Genomic DNA, 16371 nt, shown 5'->3' with positions numbered 1-16371 from the left:
ACAGCAGGAGTGAACCAATTATAAAGAGCAGGCGGGATTCCACTCCTAACACTGATTACAGCAGGTCCTGCAGAGAGGGCTAGCACGCTGTAGCTCGATTTAAAAAATGGCTCACATTAGCAGATTGGGGCAATTTTGTGCTTGCAAAGGCACTTTGCGACCGTATTTTGCAAGGTATAGGAGATAGCATGCATTTGTGCCTGCTTCAGACAATGTTTGTGGTAATATCAGAGAAACAAACAGCCAAAACGAGCCCACCAGACCCAAACACAGGTGAACAAACAGCCATAACTCTGGCTCACATACTGACCTGTCAGAACAGCCCTTCTGACACTGCTAGATTGCCCTATAGGCCAGTTCTACCCTGCTCTACAATAATCTATTCAAAACTAGTGACAAATAAGTTGGCAAATTGTTATTTAATGCTTACAGCTCACAAATTAGACAGTTTCATAGTAAATAGGAAACAATTCAATGCCCTTTTAAAAGAGATTCCAATAATATGTTTGCAACAATAAATAAACAATATTTCATAACTTACAAATCTCAGAACACTCTAAATAACAGATATTACTGTTACCCAATATGGTTAGTGTTGCTTATTTTCTCAACCCGAAAAGATTGGATGCGGAGAAGTTCTCATCAAGAGTGGAATGCATGCTCTGCACGCCATGCCTTTAGTCAGCATCAAGCAATTCATTTGACAGCCATGTTGTCAGTTCAAGGAGAGTCACATTTTCCATTGCACTTGAACAGCGCCCACTTTACTGATAAATTGAGGGTAGCGATAATCAAGATGGATTACATTTCAGCTTTTCTTACACCTGCCTAATTTGTTAAAGAGGTGATGCCAGAAAATGCATGTTGAATGAGAAACATCTAATAGGTTAATTTAAAAACGATTCCCTATATAATATATACACCATTGCTTAGTGATACTGCATTTCTAAAAGACACATTTAACTACTAAACTTCACACCAAGCGACTGTTCACTGAGTAAGTGAGGATAAGTAAAATGCTAAGTGTGTTTTACAGTGCATCCGAGCAAGAAGATAGCTTTTTCCAACTCAAATTGGGACAAGTAACATGGCTAGAAAGGTACTCCAATTTGTTAGACAATCAACTTTCAAAAGAACTGCTATTGACTAAAGTTCACATAAAAATGGACAAGCAATCCAGGATTAACTCAAGGAATCTGGCTACTGTATTACACAAGTATAACAGTTGCACACATCAATATCCAAAGTCATGGTTATGAAATCATTATAAAATATTTCAACAATATATACATCTATTTACAGTGTAAATTGTTACCGCCTGGTTGATTCACCACTCAGGCCAGCAGAGATTGAGGATTGGCGTTCAAACTTGTTTCTTGACAAAAGAAAACAAGGATTATTCATCTTCATTTTCTGAAAGCACAGACAGAAGCAGTGATCACTGTGGTGGATGACCAAAAGGGCATTAAAAAAACTGGAGGGAAATCCCACATTATATGTCAAAGTTCAGTTTGTCTGGGGGTGGGTATAATGTTTCATTCTACCCGCGGAATTGGCAAAATCTGGTAACGTGGAGTCAGTGGCAAAACAAAACTTGAGGAGGCCCCCTTGCAAGTCGTGTAGAGGGGCCCCCTCCGAACTCAAACAGGAGCTCTCCGGCCAGGAGCTCCGACCAGAATATTTTGCGGAGGGGACCCTTCCCCGCACTGCGGGGGCTGCAGGGGCCTGTGTTACGCTACTATGTGGAGTTCCGGACAAATTCCACTAATTGCCGCTTGGCAGATTTTGTTTCCGTGAGGCTCCAAACTACGAGCAGGATTTGGAGTCCCCTAGCAGCATTTTCTAACGCTTGAGGTTGTGAGCGGCAAAAGGGCTGATGCTCGAGTAGATTTTGTGAAGCTCAAGTAGATTTTCTACTCGAACAGCAGCAAAATCTGTTGCAGGGATTCTACTCTAGAACCAAACTATGCTTAGGACCATCGGACATCAGCATGTACGGACTGAGTCACCATACCCCATCAGTATCTATGGGCTTGAATCTGACTAGCCGCACTTGCCCTCATAACCTTTCCAGAGGGACAAGTGATTTGGCACCCCAGAACACAACACTCCAGACCCTTCCAGAGATCGAAGAAGCAGGTTACCCCCTTCTGGTCTCTCACTCGTACACAATAAATAGAAAAGAGAGTCGCGGAAAGATTATAATATTTATTTAAACTACCATACTCTAATATAGCCTTATAGCCCCCTGTAGCGGGCTATAATGGCTATTAAAGCCCTGCTCCAGCGTTAAAGGCCCGAGCCGAAAAGTAGGGACTTAACAAGGGATCGGGACTTTAATAGCCGGTATAGCCCAGCTACGAAGGGCTATAAGGCTATTATGACATTCTGCCACTAGAGGGCAGAATGTTCCAACAAATAAAACAAAGGCCTCCCGGAGTTTGAGGGGTTTAAATTCCCTCGGGCACCGAGAGGCCTTTGAATGTTGCTTTGCTGGCCTCCACCGGCCTGTAAAAGCATGGAGCACTCCATAGCCTTCAATGGAGCTCCCAACATTCCAATGTTCTAATATGCAATACTTGCGCCACAACTAGCAAACAAATACAGGTCAATGATGTCATTAGCATGATTAGGAGACCATATACAATAAAAAGCACTGTCATATTATCTAACAGATTTGCCTAAACCCACCCTCACTACAAAACTAAGTGATTATAGATTATAGATCTCTGGCTCAGTAGCGGACCCCATACTTTAGCATACATAGATACTTGCTCTATATCCCAGCTGACGCACCTCTCTTTACTAGGGGCCCTTCCTCTGTGTGTATGTCTCTGCTCTCTGTGTTTAGAACATATCCCGGGATATATGACAGAACGTGTTTTCAAAACCGCAACTGAGTGTCTCTATTATGTCTAGGTGCTAGTGTCCGACCACAGAAAATAACAAAGAGCAGTGCTGTTTGACCTAGTCTAGGCTGTGCAGGCTAAATCTCAGCAAAAAGGACAAAAAACAAAAATATGTACTGAATATACGTGAAAATACAATATGACACAAAAACAAGTGTGTGCTTTGGTAACATGTGCAAAGCTAAAGTGGCCTACAACATGTATAGTTAAACTAACATGGGAAAAACCACAATGTCTTTGTAGGAAACACATGACAAATCATCTCGATTAGCCATGCACTCTTGCGCATCGCATGGTGCTGTTCGCACAGATCTTTCACTGCTGCTCACCCTACATTGCAGCGCAACATGCATATTTCCGCCTGTTGAAGGACCTCAGATGAATCTCGCTGATTTTTTATGTAACTTTGCTGAATTCCATGGAGTTAAACTCCGTGAGTTCCGCCCAACCCTAAGTTTGTCATGACCATGTGTAAAGAGTCATGCCAGTCAGCTTGTGGCACAGTTTCCCTTCTCATAGAGGAAGTTGGGGACTTCGTTCCCTATGATTGCTATGTGGGGATTACTGCCTATGTGCAGATGACCAGCTACAATTTCCAAGAGGCAGGTGTGGTGAAAACCTTGTTTATGGCCTCCATTTATCCATGGAAAACAAAGAGCTGCAAAGGACAAAAAATATAAGGGCTATTATCCTTTGTGTGCAAAAGAAACAATTGAAGGATGTAATGCTGAACAATGCAAACATTCACCCCCAGTCACAAGGACCTGGGTTTAATCCATCATTCTTTTGCTCACCACCCCACCCCAGTTTGGACCCAGTCATATGCAAATCAGTCTTGACCCTGTTCCTTATGGGAACAGTCCAGTCCTAACTGCCAAGCCAGGCCTTCCCTGGACCGGAAACAAGCACCCTGGGACCGGTTTCAGGGCATCACCCTTCTTCAGCCAGGCTAGCTTGAATCCAGTGGCGCAGTGAGCACGGGACCCACGTCTGGGCATATGCTTCTCACTTAGAGTGACAAATGCAAAAGAAACAATTGATGGACAGAATGCTGAACAATGCAAACATTCACCCCCAGTCACAAGGATCTGGGCTTAATCCATCATTGTTTTGCTCGCCACGCCACCCCAGTTTGGACCCAGACATATGCAAATCAGTCTTGACCCTGTTCCTTATGGGAACAGTCCAGCCCTAACTGCCAAGCCAGGCCTTCCCTGGACCGGAAACAAGCATCCTGGGACCGGTTTCAGGGCATCACCCTTCTTCAGCCAGGCTATCTTGAATCCAGTGGCGCAATCTTCCTCCAAGTTGATACTGACAATTGAACTGCTAGAGTTTTAAAAGATTTTATTGTGCGCACATGGTTGATGATTACGATAAATGACTGCATATATTCTGTGAATCAATTTTGCAGAAATATCCACAACAAAAAAATGATCACGAAGACCCCATTTCTACCTCAAGCATCTCGGTTTGATTTGCATAGGCAGCGTCGCATTGGTAACGCGGGCACTCGGGCAATGCGAAATCCTGCTGTGGGCTGCTTTTTTTTGGGCAGCCTGGGGGGCCGATTTGGCCGGTGTCCCGTGTTCAATGTCACCAGCGGCCCAGTGGGTGCCTGAGTGGTCTTTCTGGAGGCAGATGGGTGTCCATTACCTCCCTCTTATCAACGGCAGATGTGTCACTCCCTTTCTCTTGCTGGGCCGGCCCATTAATGCATGTATAGTGAGCGGGGAAGGGGGCCTGAGCAGAAGTGGCCTCACTTGTTTTCAGGTGTGTTTCACCAGTGTAAACTAATCCTTGTGTTTTTTTGAACCCCCCCCCCCCTTTTTTTTTTAAATAAAATTTTGCAGAGGCAGTGGTTTGAGCAAAAGTAATATGCAAATGTGGGCCACTTATTTTTGCGCGCTCGTGCTGATTTTTAATCCCAATCCAACCCTGTGCATAGGGAGACTAGTAGTTAGCTCTCACACGTGCAATATGTATCCCAAAAACTGGGAATAAGCTGTTAAGAGTGGACATGTTTCGTACTCAGTCAATGGGTTTGCTTAAAAAGTACAAATGGAAGAAGCAGTTGGGTCAAAATTAGGTGGCACAGCTTGCTAGAACTGGGGGTCTCTAGTTGGCAGAGGTAGGTATCTTTGACCTAACAGGGACCCTTGCTTCTAAGTCAGGGAAAGGGGGATTCCACTACTGGATAACCCCTGCTCACCCCCTTGGTAGCTTGGCACGAGCAGACAGGCTTATCTCAGAGGCAGTGTGTTAAGCATTTGTGAACACATACAGTGAAAACACTACAGATGGACACCACACAGGTTTTATAAAAATAAGTATTCTTTATATAGACTTAACACAAGACCACAAACAACAAAAATTCACAATACTGTACTTAAAATAGACATAAAGATGGTAGAAGTCACTTAGTTCAAGTTGATGATAAATGCAACACTGTTCTCACAAAAATACCTGGATGCGTAACGCAAAACAAACAAAAGGTTCGTAGGGGTAGAGATGCGTCGGTACCTTGCTTCGGGGGAGATGATGCATTGCACCTCAATGCTTGCACAGAGTAGGGGATGCGTCTTGGTCCTTACCGGAGAGGAGGTGATGCGTTGATTCTCATACTGTGCTCCGGTTATGATGCGGCAAGATGGCACCTCGATGCGAGGCGACAATCCAGTACGATGCGATAAGATGGCGCCCTTGATGCGATGACGTGAAGACAATGCGTGCACGCCTGGCAGCCGTACGGCAAACATTGTAACTTTGGAGCCGCAACAGCCCCTGCGACACGCTTCTCCGGTAATGCGACGGCGACCTCTGCAGCGGCGACACACTTCTCCAGTGATGCGTCGGTAAACAGCTTTGACAAAGGCACGCTTCTCTGGTGATGTGCCGGTGACCTCTGCGGCGGTGACACGCTTCTCTGGCGATGCAACAGCTGCGACTGTGACACGCTTCTTCTTGTTGATTCGCGCTTCCAGCTCCCAGCGACATGCAGGCTTCTGCACACAGAATTCCCAGCAAGAAAATTCAGAGGGGAGCTGGTGGTGAAGTCTTTTGTCCCTGAGGCTTCAGCAGGAGGCAAGCACAAGTTCAAGCCCTTGAAATAATATTCTGCAAGATGATGAAAGCTCTTTAAAAGTTCCTTCTCCTCTCCTGGGCCCTGAAGACACCACTGTAGGCCAACCCAGCAGCACAGCACACTGGCAGGGGGGCAGTCCACCTCCTACAGCTTCCTTGGTTCTTCTCCTCAGCAGAGGTTTGTCTTGTTGTTACAGAAGCGATCTAATGTCTTGGGATCTGGGTACCCATATTTATACTACTAAATCCTTTGTCCTCTGAAGGCAGAGGGGCCTGTACCTAGTCCAAACAAGTTCTGTGCAGTCCTGGAGCACTTTGTTTACAGGACTCCTTCTTTCCTTTGGCAGGGTGGGCCAAGGTGCTCATACACACCACAGGGGGTGGAGCCAACATTGTGGAAGGCATGCACAGCCCGATTCAGACCCAGGTGCTACTCCTTCCACCACTCTACATGCAGATAGGTCTATTCAGCCCTGTGCTGTCTCACCCTGTCTCCTGGAATCCTCCAGCCCCTGTCACTTATAAAACCAGACACCCAATACACAAGCTAGCAGAGGCAGGTTGGATGGTTAGGTAAGAAAATACCTACTTTCTAAAAGTGGTATTTTGAAACACAGAATGTTAAAACCAACTTCACTAAAAGATGTATTTTATCATTCTGAGATCAGGCATACTAAACTCGAATTTCTACCATGTTCCCTGGTTCAGTTAGGATTATAAGGTGTAATAATCAAACTGCCCATTCTGGCCTATGGGGATTGGTAGCCTTGCAATAGTGAAAAACGAAAATGGCTGCAATTCACTATTAGGACATGCCACACACATCAGGGCATGTCCTACCTTATACTTACAATGCACCCTGCCCTTGGGCCTATCTTAGGGGTGTCTGATATAAAGAAAAGGAAAGGTTTAGGAGCTGGTAAGTGGGGGCACCTACCAAGTCAGTATGGCAGTACAAGACTGCACACAGCCTCTGCAATGGCAGGCCTGAGACACACTTTACAGGATGCTTCTGTGGGTGGCACAATCAGGGCTGCAAGCCCACTAGCAGTATTTGATTTACAGGCCCTGGGCACACAGGGTGCACTATACTAAGGTCTGACAAGTAAATCAAATAAACCAATCATGGAGTCACTAATCAATACATCAATATAACATAGGGAGCACTTGCACTGTGGCACTGAATAGCAGTGGCACAGTGCCCAAAGCATCTAAACCAGCAAACAGATCAAAAACAGAGGAGGCAATCAGTAAAAAAAATGGAAGGGAGACTCATGCCAATGGTACCAGGTCTAACACAGCTGATAAGCAAAATAAGGAATAGATTATTCCTGTTCTGTCAAGCCTTCAGTGCTTGCAGTGGTTATCCATTACCCATAGGATTCGAAGGTGATTTGCACTGTACACCGGGAAGTCTGAATGAGACGTGTTCTGCGTTTGCATTCCAGGGTCTCGCATATTTATGGAAGTGGTCGCCGGGGTCAGTTCCCTCATTCAATCCAGTCTCGCGCGCGCAGCATCAGTAAACTCTCTGAGGGTGGCAGGACATTGACACACTGACCATTCACTTATTGAATAAAAAACCCTGAAAGAAAGACAAGGAGTTCAGCAGTTTTAAATGCTGGCTAAATAATGTTGTCCAAAGACATGGCTCCTCGAGCAAATGTGTTCTTGTTGATACCAGGCCTATTTACTCTAAGATAGTTTTTGCTGCTTTCATATAAAGTGCTGAATACTATTTCTTTGTTTTGTAACTATGTAATCATGCATGGTCTTGTCAGGGCCTAGAACCTGTCTGTTGCAGGCCTTCGGAGTTTTCTACATCCTGAGTAAAAAGTAACATATACATTTGCGAAGGTTATCAGCCTAGGGACTGTACACTTATTCCTTTGTTACACCGCCTACTCATACTAATAAACAATCCTTGATCTAATATTGCCTTACCAAAATGTTCAATCCACTTCGAAGGAAATATTTGGCAGAGATGTATTTATGCAGAAAAATAACTAAAATGCATTTACTGCAAATGATTTATGGCTGGGTCTGTGGGATTAATCCTGGTCTCCTTAGTAATGGCCAGTAACAACATTAGATTGAAAAAAGATGTGGGTGCAATTTTGAAGTTTAATATAACTCCCTCCGGTGTGTTCTGTAAAGAGCCCATGCGGGGACATCTACCTGGAAGAGATCTTCAATCCAAAATTGTCATGACATTACCGAGATTTAATTTAATCCCCTTGAAAATATTGTAGAGCAAATGGCAGAAACTCCCACCTGAGACTCATGCATTTTCCAGAAATTGATTTGTAAACAGAGGAGCCCAAATGTTTTCTTTTTTAAACCGAACCTTATTGCAGTTCTAAAACGTGGCACAGATCAGCCATTTCACGAAATAACTTGGTTTCTCTCTCTGAGCAGGATATGAAACCATATTTATTTGCAGGACTTATGAAACAGAAGAAACTTGAAAAAGGCGAACCGTCTTTTCCTGTCAGTGCTTTATTATTTTCCCTGATTTCTGTTAAACTATCATAATCGATATATCTATTTAGCTGATTTGATGCTATCTTTTTTCTAGAACTGATCTTTTGACTATTTCACCTATCTTTAACCCCCTTCCAAAAATAAAACAGGCGTGAAATGTACTTTTATATTTTCTATACAATGCAATATTCCACAAGTATTACTTGACTTGGAAGTCATCGTATCCCTAAATTGCATGCAATTAGTATCTTTAGTATGGGACCCATTGCAAACCATTATCGTGAGTGAAAGATTCGACTGCCCTGTTATTTTTTGCCGCAAAGTCACAGCACTGAAAATGAAATGTTTTTTTTCACTGCTTTGGCATCACTGTGGTCAATCCACTTCTTTTGCGGATACCTCCCACTTCCCTCAGGTTTACTTAAACCAGTGAAATGTCGTGGAATGGAGGGTAACGGTGTGCCATCTCCACCGGCCTCCCACCTGCCTCCCTCGGTGCATAACCTGCTGGGAACTAGAGTCCACTAAATGAAAAATGAAGAATACGGTTGCATATAGCTGTTATCTTTAAAGGACTCTTTCACTGTATGGGTTCTGCAACCAGACTTATCATATTCATTTGTTCATATTTATTTTTCCTGTTTGAGTGAGCGATTATCATGTATATACTTCTCTACATGTTACACCTTGTGCAATTTTATTTATCTGGTGTATATTCCTCTTTTGCTACACATACGCATTAGATACACTTTATTTTCTTTTTCTCGTCACCTTCAGCTATACACGTACTTTACTTGGGGTTTCCTAGACTACCGCATACAAACTAAGTCTTTTTTCACTTTCTTTCAATCACATGGCACTCTACGCTAGACACGTCCCAGTCACTTCCGGGTGAATGGACTTTATTTTCCGCTGCTCTACTCCGCACCCGTATCACCTTTCTCCGTGACTTCACCGAAGAAGCTCCGGCGGTTCTTTCAGGTATTTCATTACAGACTCACCCGCATGTTCCTATCTCTCTAGACTTTTTACCTTGGTTCGTACTGTATTTACTGGGTTCCGTAGTACATGGTTTACCTCCTTGTTTCTTGTTAAAACACCTTGTTGCGGTACCTTTTAACTTTATTATTTTGAGTACCTTGTTTCACCAGCCCTTTCACACCAGCTCCTTTCCGTTAGCCTACGGTCCACTGATTCACGTTTTTTCTTTTCCTATTAACATTCACCAAGCGAAGACTTTACAATTCTTAATTCACCACCGACCACTTGACGCTCCGGCTCTTCACTTAACTAAACCACACTCTTCATGTCCTGGACCTTTGCTCAATTTCCCTTTTTTTCTCGTAGAAACACACTCCCCTGACGAAGGGCGAGTCCCGAAATGCATCGGGGATATCTGAAAAGACCATTTTCATAACTGTTGATCTTCTAACTGCTACCAGTATGGAAACCATATTTTGAGTATGAGATGTATCATACGTGACTACAGATGAATTAAAGTTACCATAAGGAACTATACCAAGCTTATACCTTTTCTTTAAGCGGAGTCTCCGCCAATTGAGTGCTGACGTGAGGTCGTCTTTCCCATGAGACGCTGCTTTTACTAGAGTCCACTGCCATCCGTCTCAGCGTCTGAGCCAGGAACTCAACCAATGCAGTAGTAAAAGAGGGGGAGGACTACACCTTAACACACTTAAACACGACATAACCAAAGTTTTGGTTGTGCAATAATTTAAGGTGAGTGGCAGAATTCCAGTTTACATTTGAATATATAGTAAAGGGGAGAGCAGCGAGGGGAGGGTAATTTGTTTAAAAGGTGTTAGGGAAAATATGTAGGAAAATCCAGATGCAGGCATGGGAGAATAGCACGAATCCAGGTACATATTTTCCATAGTATAATGAGATGTAGAGCCTTAGAGAGGTGAGAAAGAAGCCATGCATGTCTCCTCACACTCTGCAAAACTAGTTCATGGTACAAACTTATAGGGGAGTGGTCAAGGGGTGTCAATCACAGCATAGAATGGCAGATTGGTCGCTGCTAATAATGGGCTCGTGTTACTAAAGTTCTAAGTGGCAAATTATTCTTAGTTGTCGATTTCTATGACGCCTAATGAAAATCATCTTTGGAAATAGCTCTCATACAGATACCTATACCTCGTGATGATTTCTGATATGCAGGAGTCACATACTGGGTCTGTCATCAAAAAGACAGGGCCCAATTCCCAGAACTAACTTAAGACAAAATCCTAAACTTGCTACAATTTTGGTATTCACAGAAGGCACTTACTCATTTTGGTATTCACAGAAGGCACTTACTCATTTCGGTATTCACAGAAGTTAGGAGTCCTAACTTTAGGACTCCTAAATGCCTTCTGTGAATACCAAAAGTCTTAAAATTAGGATTTTTCTCAGTTTAGTAGTAGTATAGTTAGGACTCCTAACTTTAGGACTCTTAAATGCCTTCTGTGAATACCGAAAGTCTTAAAATTAGGATTTTTCTCAGTTTAGTAGTAGTAAAGTTGGGACTCCTAACTTTAGGACTTCTAAATGCCTTCTGTGAATACCGAAAGCCTTAAAATTAGGATTTTTTCTCAGTTTAGTAGTAGTATAGTTAGGAGTCCTAATTTTAGGACTCCTAAACTGAGAAAAATCCTAATTTTAAGACTTTCGGTATTCACAGAAGGCATTTAGGAGTCCTAAAGTTAGGACTCCTAACTTCTGTGAATACTGAAGTGAGTAAGTGTCTTCTGTGAATAACAAAATGAGTAAGTGCCTTCTGTGAATACGAAAATGGTAGTAAGTTTAGGATTTTGTCTTAAGTTAGTTCTGTGAATCGGGCCCACAGTTTTTAAAGTCTAAAAAGTCACTACTCAGAGAGAAGAGAAAACCCATGTTGTTTTTGACTGTCCTGATGTCACAATGATAAATTATGGGTCACATAACCAGAAAAGGGTGTAGAAAACGGAATACAGAGTGTGAAACCTCAACTTACTATAAGACTATATCGTAGCCAAATATAGAAACCAAAAAACGACAGGTAAGTATGTACAGGTGATGGAGCAAGGTTTCGTATAAAAAGAAACTTGCTTGTATGCAAGCCTCTCAAATAACCTGTAATACTATAACCAACATGTTTGTGAGTACTAACGTTGCACCACATTTTACATATTGTATCTAGGGGAAGCTTTTCTATGTACTTTACTAACCAGTAACCCGAGTGTCCTAAAAATGGCCGCAAAAAACGTGGGAGCTCTTCTGCGCATGTGTCTACTGCATCTACGTAGTAATGGCGTCTCTGTCGCTTGGTGGGAAATCTTTGCAGCTGCGCAATAGCTTTTAATATGGCTGCACGAAATCCTCGCATTAACGCACATGCCGTGCTGAAACTAACCCATGCAAGTTTGACTAAGCTATTAATGCAAAAGATACATTAAGTAAATGGGGTTAGAGTAGAAGTAAGTGGTACACAGTGAATTCATTTCATTTTGTATTTTAACATGTTTTTCTCTGACTTTATTGATAGCTCGTATTTGGGCCTTGGAGGGTGACCGACATCCCTATCTCTTTGCGACAACTACGCATGCGTATTGCATCCTTGTCCTGAGACCAATTATGTCATTGAACCACTGCCAAAAACATGTGCCCAGCAAGGACATAGGAAGCTAAACTCTTGAACCTGCGAAAGGAAGAACCAAAACATTGTACTACAGATTTATCGATCTGCATATGAAATGCTTGTGGGAATAAGGCTTGTGGGTATTAAAATTAAGGGGCAGGGAATCAGGCAATAGAACTAAAGAAAGTTATTGCACTTAGTATGGTGTGATGTCCTCACCCCACTGCCTGGCCCAATCAAATTGAGGGGTGTACATAGAATTGAAACATTTGGGGGTGGATACATTCAAATTGGTATAACAGAGGTAAGTTTTAGTTAGTTAGACACACTTGACCCACTTGATGCTGATGCTATGCTGAAATGCTGCCCGAATCGCTGCAAGCTGATTAAAGAATCCAACACTAGGGAAGAATTGCGGAAGAACCGAGGAGGCACATCTAGAAAGGGGTCCGGACGAGCACGAGCCGGAGAGAGTAGCACCAGAGAGGGGTGCAACGCTGGCGTTGCACTAGAAGAGGTCACCTTCCCGGTCCTGAACCTGTCCTGAAACCTTGATACTCTGATGTCCAGGTCCTCACACCATTCTAGGTAAATATAGTTCTGTGGGGTAATGCTCCGTATTTGCTCTCTGTTCTTTCTCTCCTCAGGTACTGTCATCACAAGAATTTAATTAATGTGAATCGATAATAAGCTAACTGTACTATATTTCCTGATGGAGAATTTGGTGTATCTACGTGTATTCTAATTTGACTCACAAAATTATTAATTCAGATACATCTTTAAAACTCCTACAGTGTCTGTGGTTCTTAAAATTAAAAGTTAAATGGGTTATTATTTCCTCCCTATTCAAATCTACAACTAGATCTATCGACAAAGTACATTTACATAAGGAGACAGGGAATGGTAATGATACTGGTGTAACAGGTCTCTAAGGTAAATCAAAATTGATGACCAGCTGATATTTGCTAGCTCATTGAATGTTTGAATGTATATGGGCCCAAACTGAGAATTGGGTGTATGTGTGTGTATAGAGCTGGTAAACTCAGCCGCATTCGTTTTTCTTGGTAGCAGAGGCATGGTTAGTTTAGTTAGTTAGGCGAGGATTGTATTGTGTAAATTTGAATTATTGATTTATCTTTTAACCAAACCCGTTATGTATTGTTTTATGTTGTCTGGAAATCCCCAGGAATATTGAATAGCGGGTGGTGAATGGAAGCCACACTGCAGTGAGGTTTTTGGTCTGGATCGAGAAAGTGCTGAAAGTTACGCAGGACTAGAAGCACTAAGTTAGGGAATCATTTCTTGTATGTTAGTTAGAATAATTGGTATCAAGGAGTTCGCTGGTGAAAATTTGGTATTAAATCACCTAGAAAGGGTAATACTGAAGGAGTAGCGGGTTCTCTGATGCTTGTGTGAAGAGTAAGCGGAAAGGTTTTACTTGTAGTGTGTGAAGAGTAAGCGGAAGGGTTTTACTCGCAACTTACAAATCTCAGAACACTCTAAATAACAGATATTACTGTTACCCAATATGGTTAGTGTTGCTTATTTTCTCAACCCGAAAAGATTGGATGCGGAGAAGTTCTCATCAAGAGTGGAATGCATGCTCTGCACGCCATGCCTTTAGTCAGCATCAAGCAATTCATTTGACAGCCATGTTGTCAGTTCAAGGAGAGTCACATTTTCCATTGCACTTGAACAGCGCCCACTTTACTGATAAATTGAGGGTAGCGATAATCAAGATGGATTACATTTCAGCTTTTCTTACACCTGCCTAATTTGTTAAAGAGGTGATGCCAGAAAATGCATGTTGAATGAGAAACATCTAATAGGTTAATTTAAAAACGATTCCCTATATAATATATACACCATTGCTTAGTGATACTGCATTTCTAAAAGACACATTTAACTACTAAACTTCACACCAAGCGACTGTTCACTGAGTAAGTGAGGATAAGTAAAATGCTAAGTGTGTTTTACAGTGCATCCGAGCAAGAAGATAGCTTTTTCCAACTCAAATTGGGACAAGTAACATGGCTAGAAAGGTACTCCAATTTGTTAGACAATCAACTTTCAAAAGAACTGCTATTGACTAAAGTTCACATAAAAATGGACAAGCAATCCAGGATTAACTCAAGGAATCTGGCTACTGTATTACACAAGTATAACAGTTGCACACATCAATATCCAAAGTCATGGTTATGAAATCATTATAAAATATTTCAACAATATATACATCTATTTACAGTGTAAATTGTTACCGCCTGGTTGATTCACCACTCAGGCCAGCAGAGATTGAGGATTGGCGTTCAAACTTGTTTCTTGACAAAAGAAAACAAGGATTATTCATCTTCATTTTCTGAAAGCACAGACAGAAGCAGTGATCACTGTGGTGGATGACCAAAAGGGCATTAAAAAAACTGGAGGGAAATCCCACATTATATGTCAAAGTTCAGTTTGTCTGGGGGTGGGTATAATGTTTCATTCTACCCGCGGAATTGGCAAAATCTGGTAACGTGGAGTCAGTGGCAAAACAAAACTTGAGGAGGCCCCCTTGCAAGTCGTGTAGAGGGGCCCCCTCCGAACTCAAACAGGAGCTCTCCGGCCAGGAGCTCCGACCAGAATATTTTGCGGAGGGGACCCTTCCCCGCACTGCGGGGGCTGCAGGGGCCTGTGTTACGCTACTATGTGGAGTTCCGGACAAATTCCACTAATTGCCGCTTGGCAGATTTTGTTTCCGTGAGGCTCCAAACTACGAGCAGGATTTGGAGTCCCCTAGCAGCATTTTCTAACGCTTGAGGTTGTGAGCGGCAAAAGGGCTGATGCTCGAGTAGATTTTGTGAAGCTCAAGTAGATTTTCTACTCGAACAGCAGCAAAATCTGTTGCAGGGATTCTACTCTAGAACCAAACTATGCTTAGGACCATCGGACATCAGCATGTACGGACTGAGTCACCATACCCCATCAGTATCTATGGGCTTGAATCTGACTAGCCGCACTTGCCCTCATAACCTTTCCAGAGGGACAAGTGATTTGGCACCCCAGAACACAACACTCCAGACCCTTCCAGAGATCGAAGAAGCAGGTTACCCCCTTCTGGTCTCTCACTCGTACACAATAAATAGAAAAGAGAGTCGCGGAAAGATTATAATATTTATTTAAACTACCATACTCTAATATAGCCTTATAGCCCCCTGTAGCGGGCTATAATGGCTATTAAAGCCCTGCTCCAGCGTTAAAGGCCCGAGCCGAAAAGTAGGGACTTAACAAGGGATCGGGACTTTAATAGCCGGTATAGCCCAGCTACGAAGGGCTATAAGGCTATTATGACATTCTGCCACTAGAGGGCAGAATGTTCCAACAAATAAAACAAAGGCCTCCCGGAGTTTGAGGGGTTTAAATTCCCTCGGGCACCGAGAGGCCTTTGAATGTTGCTTTGCTGGCCTCCACCGGCCTGTAAAAGCATGGAGCACTCCATAGCCTTCAATGGAGCTCCCAACATTCCAATGTTCTAATATGCAATACTTGCGCCACAACTAGCAAACAAATACAGGTCAATGATGTCATTAGCATGATTAGGAGACCATATACAATAAAAAGCACTGTCATATTATCTAACAGATTTGCCTAAACCCACCCTCACTACAAAACTAAGTGATTATAGATTATAGATCTCTGGCTCAGTAGCGGACCCCATACTTTAGCATACATAGATACTTGCTCTATATCCCAGCTGACGCACCTCTCTTTACTAGGGGCCCTTCCTCTGTGTGTATGTCTCTGCTCTCTGTGTTTAGAACATATCCCGGGATATATGACAGAACGTGTTTTCAAAACCGCAACTGAGTGTCTCTATTATGTCTAGGTGCTAGTGTCCGACCACAGAAAATAACAAAGAGCAGTGCTGTTTGACCTAGTCTAGGCTGTGCAGGCTAAATCTCAGCAAAAAGGACAAAAAACAAAAATATGTACTGAATATACGTGAAAATACAATATGACACAAAAACAAGTGTGTGCTTTGGTAACATGTGCAAAGCTAAAGTGGCCTACAACATGTATAGTTAAACTAACATGGGAAAAACCACAATGTCTTTGTAGGAAACACATGACAAATCATCTCGATTAGCCATGCACTCTTGCGCATCGCATGGTGCTGTTCGCACAGATCTTTCACTGCTGCTCACCCTACATTGCAGCGCAACATGCATATTTCCGCCTGTTGAAGGACCTCAGATGAATCTCGCTGATTTTTTATGTAACTTTGCTGAATTCCATGGAGTT

Source organism: Triturus cristatus, chromosome 3_2, assembly GCF_964204655.1.
Source record: "Triturus cristatus chromosome 3_2, aTriCri1.1, whole genome shotgun sequence".
NCBI classification, from domain to species: domain Eukaryota; kingdom Metazoa; phylum Chordata; class Amphibia; order Caudata; family Salamandridae; genus Triturus; species Triturus cristatus.
Note: the sequence above shows the minus strand (reverse complement) of the source record.